We start from the raw sequence: 8,084 nt of genomic DNA, 5'->3' as shown, positions 1-8,084 counted from the left end.
TTGTTAATGTTTTCTAAAGTGATGTTTTTAAAACGAAATTTTCAGACGTGAAAATTGGGTCGTTACATAAACAATATGATTTCTCCTTTAATATATTATTCACATAATATATTAATAAATCATATTTAATCATTTCTCTCCATAATTCATCCTATCAAGTTGTTTTGGTGAAGGCAACCCAAAAGGACCATGCACCATCGGGTCAAGTACATACCAATATAGTTATGGACTTAAACACTAATCCAACAATTGTTACAATCATTCTAAAAAAATTATGACTAATAATGGTTTAAGGATTACATTTATTCATAAAGATTAAAACTAAAAATGGTTAAAAAAGAAAAAACATCAAAATCTAACAAAAATAATGCTCTATATTGAAAGAATATTATTGTTAAGAAACAATTTATAAATTTTGACAGAATAGATTATGTTAGAATACAATATCATTTTCCATGTTTTCTTCATTTTCCACATTAATTACAACCTCTTCAAAACCTAAAGTCATAAGGAAAACATAATCAACTTTCAAATATTACAAATTTTTAGTGCATTAAATAGAATAAAACAATAAATTCTAATAGAATGTGATATACATTCAAATAGAATATACCTATAATTTCTACAAACCAACATTAACAATCATCCTTAAACTTGCAATGTATATTATTCTGAAAGAATGTAATGTTTCATTATTTAGGATGTCATTTTATAAGAATCAAGACCAATAACAAGAAAAAAATCAATTTTATTCTAAAAGAATTGGTTATGGTAATTCACTGCTTAAGTTGAGAATGAATTCAAGATTCTATTCTGACAAAATTAGAATTTGATATTCCATTCTAGCAAAATGATCAACATTAGGATGCATTAAAAAAAAACTAACAATCTAAATAGAAAAAGGAACTATGAAATTGAAATAGTAGGATACATAGAATGCATTAACATATATACTTATTTGTTGGTTAAAAAACTGATGATTGTGTTCCAAAATCAAAATCAAAAAGCAATTGGATGTAAAATCTATTTTCAGGATTGAGGTAAATAATTTATACAGTTAAGCACAAGTTACTACATCACATAAACAATCTTTTGTTTTCCAATTACAAATATCTCGATTTCAACTATGCATTTTATCGAACACGTGGTGTGCTTCTTTATTTTCTTCAAAAAAAAATAGTGAGAGTCATACCAATTCATTTTCTTGGTTCGTTGGTAATCTATAAAAATAAAAAAAATAAAGAACTCAACATGTGGAACATCAAACATTCTTGCTTTAGCCACCGCAAAATCAAACATTCACGAAATTATGATGTTGCAGTTCAGGTAACCAATGGAGGCTTGTCCTTGTCTCAACGGAAATCTGAATTTTGTCCACTGTGGGGTTGACCTTCATGAAATTTTGTCCACTGTGGTCTTGCTTTATCCTTGCATCTCCTCACCACCATCACATTATTAGCGACAAACTTGAATAGCTAGGACCAATGCTGGGAAAACGAGAGGGAGGAGAAATCGTTGTAGACGTGATTAGGCGGAGTATGGTAATTGAGAACATCGGTGGTCATTTTTGGAGCATGAAGATGAATTCCTGAGAAAGAGAAAAAGAATCAACTAGGGTTTTTTCAACAGATTTTGACTTTGACATCCCATATTTAAAGGAATAATAAACAACATATTAATTATCTACCATAATTAAATATGCAAAGATTACTATAATAACCTTAAATGATTTATTTAACTATTTATTTTTTCCTAAATTCCTATTGGTGCATTCATGCACACAATAGTTGCTAGAAACATTTAAACCTAGCCTGCTCTGAGTGTGTGTGTGTGTGTGTGTGTGTGTGTGTGTGTGTATATATATATATAGGAGTAGGATCAAATGAGAACACCTAAAATGTTAAGAACGCGAGAACAGATCTGGGCCATGTAATTTTTAAGATGTGTGGTTATAATTAATTATTTGTCTAATTATTAATACATTTAAAATTTAATTTTTAAATTAAAGAAAATTTTAAAGGGTATTAAGGTAAATAAACATTAGCCTAATTTTGTAAACCCCTATAATTACTCCCTGTCTCTCTATTTCGTTGGCCTAATTTCCTACAGCAGACAATCGACACCTCCATCGTCTTACCGTCTCATACTCACGCAACCATGCTACTTTTATCATCATCAGACCTTGCCATCACCAAAACCCTCCAAGGCGTCACTTGACGGGATCAGAGAAAACAAAGAATCAAAAGCAACAAGGTCGATGAAAGACGTAGGTAGGAAGTGAAGGCAGTCAGTGATGTCTGTGGTCGGCCGTCGTGATGGCGAGGGGAGCATCTCTAGGGTCGACGAGGCTGAAGAGGAGGAAAGGATGAGGCGGTGAGGGGTGGGTAGTCGGTCTCGGTGGATGCAACAATGCGATCGAGGGTTGAAGATGGGACAGCTTTGGTGCTTGGCTGGATTGAAGAGAAGAAGAAAAGAGAATGGAAGCAGCGGGATGTGGGGTTTGTCATTGGTTGCCGGTGACAAAGCCTTGACATTGGGTTGCTTGGTGATCGAGAAAAACAACAAGGATTCAACAAGATGTAAGGGTTCCTTCTTTTTTTTCTTCTTGTTTGATTTGGCAGAACTCGATAGGCTTAAGTGGGTGTTTGTTTGATTCCTTTTTTTTTGTTCTGTTTTGACTGAAGATTGTGGAGTTTGAGGTGGGTTTTTTGGTTTGCTTTTTAATAGAAACTGATGAGCTTAGTAAATAGATTTTGGTGGTGTTTTGTTGCTTGAAATAAATAGGAAGAAGATGAAGAACGGGAGTGACAGGAAGGAAGCTTTTAATTCACCTTGGGCTATGATGAACTCAACAGTACTGATTCACTCTTGATGTCGTTGTCGTCGATCGACAATAAAAAAACGGATCATGAAGGGGCGGGGGGTGCGTGAATGGTTGTATTTATTTATGAATAGCACGTGTATTCATTTATGAATAACAATATAGTTATGTGTGAATGGTTGTATTTATTTATTAATAGTAGTGTATTCATGTGAATGAATGTATTTATTTTTAATTAGAGGTATTCATTATATGATAGAATGTGTATTAATTTATAAATAACAGTGTATTCATTTGTGAATTGCAATGTATTCATGTGTCAATCATTGTATTTATTTATGAATAATAGTGTATTCACGTGAATGAGTGTATTTATTTATGATTAGAGCTATTCATTTTATAAATAAATGATACTTTTTACACTATTTTTATTTTCAGTTGATGAAAAATGCATTGAATTATTTGTAATTCGATGTGTTTTCATTTATAATTGGAAGTGTATTAATTTGGGATTGGATTTCTATTCTTTTTTTTTTTTTTTGAAAAACAAAAACGTGAAATAGTAGAAAATAATAATTTTTTAAGATTTTCTTTTCAAATTTAAAATAAAAGGAAATATTAATTTTTTTAGGTAATCTTTTTGGAACGGTCATAAATTATTTTTGGGAAAAATCATAAAAAAATATTTATATATATTTCATTAACTAAAAGGAAATATTAACTTTTTTAGGTAATTAAAATCATTATCCCAAGATTTTAGGAAATCATTAACTAATATTTATATAAAGTTACTAATATATCCTTATAAAATGATTGGTTTAAAAATGTTTTCGCGTTCTCAACATTTTAAGTGTTCTTATTTGATCATCTCCCTATATATATATATATATATATATATATATATATATATATATATATATATATATATATATATATATATATATATATATATATATATATATATATATTAGTTTATAACCCGTGCGAACCATGGTTACAAAATTAATTAAATTTTTATAGTAAAAAATCAAAATTATTAATCACTTATTTTAAATAAATTATTAATTATGAGATTTTTTAGTTATATAAAACTATAATCATTGATTTAAATAAATATGCAAAATTATATCACTTTATAATTTGTATTAATTTTATTTTAGTTTTTATTCTAATGTTATTAATTTAATATAATTAGTGTGAGATATTTTTAATTTGAAATTCGAAATGGAGAATCAATAGGTTGACAAGTGGCATGCATTATTTAGGAGACATAATAGGATGACACGTGATAAAATAAGAATAAAATATACATTAATTAGGAGGTCTAATATTGTCATACATGTCAGAAGGAGAATAAAATTATTCTTTTATTATAATAGGAAGATATATATATATATATATATATATATATATATATATATATATATATATATATAGGAAAAGTGAATATACCCTTAAAGGTATATAAGCTTAGGTATCCTAACCCACCATATGATGTCATTTTGTTTAATATATTCATTATAATTTGTTAAACTTGAATCCCTAACTTGATTTACTTTCAATATATTCTCAAATTTTCACTAGTATCTTCCTCTTACATCTCATTTTTTCGCTGAACACCTATTAGGCTATATATATTTTAGTTGAAAGTTAAATTATGTAAAAGGAAGATAAATATGAATTTTATAAAAATCTTGGAGTTAACTCACGTTAGAAGTTGATTTATAAGAATATTGGACAATTATAATGTATATATATATATATATATATATATATATATATATATGTATATGTATATATATATATATACATACATACATACATACAAAACGATGTAGTATGATGAGTTTGGGTACCTAAGCTTTTACAACCTTAAGGGTATATTCACTTTTTCCTATATATATATATATATATATATATATATATATATATATATATATATATATATATATATACACACACACACACACGCACACACACGAGAAAACAAGAAAAACTTATGAGATTGTTGTTGGATTAGTGTCTAAGTCCATAACTAATTTGGTATGTACTTGACCCGATGGTGCATAGTCCTTTTGGGTTGCCTTCACCAAAGCAACTTGATAGGATGAATTATGGAGAGAAATGATTAAATATGATTTATTAATATATTATGGGAATAATATATTAAAGGAGAAATCATATTGTTTAATTAATATTAGTCAAGAATTAATAAGAATTAATTTTATGGCTAAAAGAGATTATTGCAATTGGGCTATGGATTACCTTATTATATAAGGTTGGATGAATTCTATGGGGAAACCCATTAGAAATCATCCAAGGCTTTAAGGAAAGGAATCCATGGGCTGCTTAGGGCTTAAGCAGTCAGATTAAAGTTTCCTAGTTTAAATCCCTAATAGCCTACATGTATAAATAGCACCTATAAGCCCCAAAAACGTAAGGACCTTGTTCTTTAGGGTTTGGACGGTTTTGGGCAGCCTCCTTCTCTTTTCCTCTTCATCCTCTTGTTCTTGGTGTTTATGAACCATTAGAGGAGTGACATTTGTGACTCTAAGCTTTCTAAAGTCATTACAAGAAGGAATTGTGATTGTTATTGCTATATAACAATCAAGGTAATATCTTAAACCCATTATTATGTTAATATCAATTATCATATGCTAGAATTAGGTTTTATAGTCTTGGATAAATTGCATGTACAATAGAGAAACCTAGATCCAAGCATTAGGGTTTGTATGAGCACATATGATGTTCTTATGACTAAAACCCATCAGTGGTATCAGAGCCTAGATTGGTTTCTATTGTATTGATGCATTATGTAGCTGAAAATCGTTTTCTGGCCTTCTGTTCGACCTGACTCGGCGAGTCACTACCTGGACTCGGCGAGTCAGCCTTACTCAGCGAGTTCCAGAGTGTGACTCGGCGAGTCGGAGCGTCAGACGAGGAAATTTCGGATTTTGTTGTTGTTTTGCTTAAGGATAATTACCATATTCGTTTTAAACCTATAAAATACGAATTGTATTGTTTCTTAAAGAATATCCTTGCCAAAACACAAGATAATTACCAATTGATTAGATAATAACTTCCTCATATGATAAAGATTGGATTATTTGTATTAATTGGGTAACTTATATTGCAAGAAATTGAAATTAGGTCAAATATAAATAATGATGAAATTAGTTGTTTAATTTATATTATTTGTTATTTGATCCTTGTGTTATGAAAAGTTTCAATTTTTCCCCTTTAGGTTTTATAGTTTAAATTTGAACTCAAAAGTTTAGTTTTGAAATTTAAATAGTTGAAACCCTAATGTTTTGAAAAAAGGTTTCAAAACTTGCCCTCAAGTTTTTGGAATTTAAAAGTTGATTAAAAGTTTAATTTAGAAATGTTAAATTCTAAAACCCTAGTATTGTTTTGAAAAGTTCAATCACACCCTTATGGTTTTATTAATTAATTAAGGTGTATAATTAAAGGAGGTTTAATAAATCCATAAATTTTCGTCTATAATTTAATTAAATTAAAAGTATAATTATTGAATTTGACCACCTAGTATTTTAAAAGTGTAAAATACACCCTATACTATATGTAACATTAAAAGTCTAACATTATATATATGTATGAGTAAAAGTCAGTCTTACCGTTAGTAGGCCTCATTCACGAAGCTGGTCTATAAGGGGTGTTTAAGGAAATTGCCTATAAAATGGCGATTGAATGGGTATCCAGTCTTACCCACCGCACTCTTGACTAGTGGAGGGTCGTTAGCCGAACGGGTAGGATAGGACAAAACCTTCCATTAAAAGTATAGTGAAGTACAAAAGTAACTAAATGTTTTACAAATTCCTAATCTTAGTTACTTAAGCAAAAGTGAATTGATGCAATTCTATGAAATTACACTTTGTGCCCTTGCGAAGACGTTAGTGGAGCGTGTGTGGTTTACCGGCACACTAAATGGTTCTAAGCAAAGGTAGCAAAGGGTGACTAAATGTTTGTCATAGTTCGGTGGAATGTGTGTGGTTTACCGGCACATCGAATAGGTGATCGTAACATGTGAGGGCACCATGTAAGTTTGCATGGCTATTCACACCCGCTTTGTGATCCTCAGCATCCCAGTCACAAACTAGAGGGGCATATCGAGATTTAAACATGCCATTGAAATGTTCAATGAATCTCAAAGGATCTAGGAGTTTTCATAGATTTAAAACTTAAATTTCTTTTCGTTTTTCATGGTGGAAATTAGTGAATCGTCATTCACTTACCTTCAAATATTTTGCAACTAGATTAGGACATCCCTTTTCTAGGTTGTAGCGTATTGTGTAACAAGCTTTCCACATGAAGATGATACCTTCAAATTAGTGAATCGTCATTCACTTACCTTCAAAGTTCGACAACTATGGTCTTCCCAAATCCCGTGGAACAAGCTTTCCACATGAAGATGATACTCCACGATTCGATCGAGGAACAAGAAATCATGCTTCACTTCCTCCTCCTCCTCCCGTTGTTCTCCCTAACCCATAAGATTGAAGAATTGAAAGGTTCAATGTCACTAAATCCCTATTGGAAGTAAAACATGAAGATGGTAAACCCGTGTGTGCCCACGTTTTAGGAATGAAATCACACATTGATAGGTTAAGAATGTTGGGTGTGTCATTCCCGGATAAGTTGGCTATGAACTGGGTTCTGCAGTCACTTCTCGAATCATATAATGAGTTCAAAAGAAAGTATTATATGATGGATCATGACTAAAGCCTCAGACCTAACTTACATGCTCATTGCTGCTGACTCAGAAATGATTTGGCAAAGCAATGGAGCGTATTTGTTGGGAAATTCAACCAACCATGCTTCCGAGGACGTTTTAGGAGAACCAACCTGCGTTTGCTGCCAAGAGAAATGGCGATGGATACAAGTCTGCCCTAAGAGCCTGAAAAGTCCAGAAGATGGGAGAGCCAAAGAGTATGACTGTGCTTCAGGTAAAATCCACTGTCTAAATCGATCAAGTTCCTATTCATTGATTCTTAATACATAATGTGATAAGATTGCATTTGAATGTTTTGCAGGATCGATGAAGAGAGAGGAAGCTTGATGAAATAGCAAGATGCATCTAATCACGAAGACATGGATTTGAAGATTAGATTTTGAGCTTAGGTAGAGTTGTTAGGAATATTTATTACATAGTTTTCAGTTGATTTTGCATTGTAAAGACAAATGTTTTCCGCTGCTTTTATAAATAAAATAAATTTTGTTTGACGTATTTTTTTATTTCCTTGCA

The sequence above is a fragment of the Lactuca saligna genome, chromosome 4, assembly GCF_052625555.1.
Source record: "Lactuca saligna cultivar CGN05327 chromosome 4, ASM5262555v1, whole genome shotgun sequence".
Taxonomy (NCBI): Eukaryota; Viridiplantae; Streptophyta; class Magnoliopsida; order Asterales; family Asteraceae; genus Lactuca; species Lactuca saligna.
The sequence above is the reverse complement of the archived record's forward strand: the minus strand, read 5'-3'. Positions refer to the sequence as shown.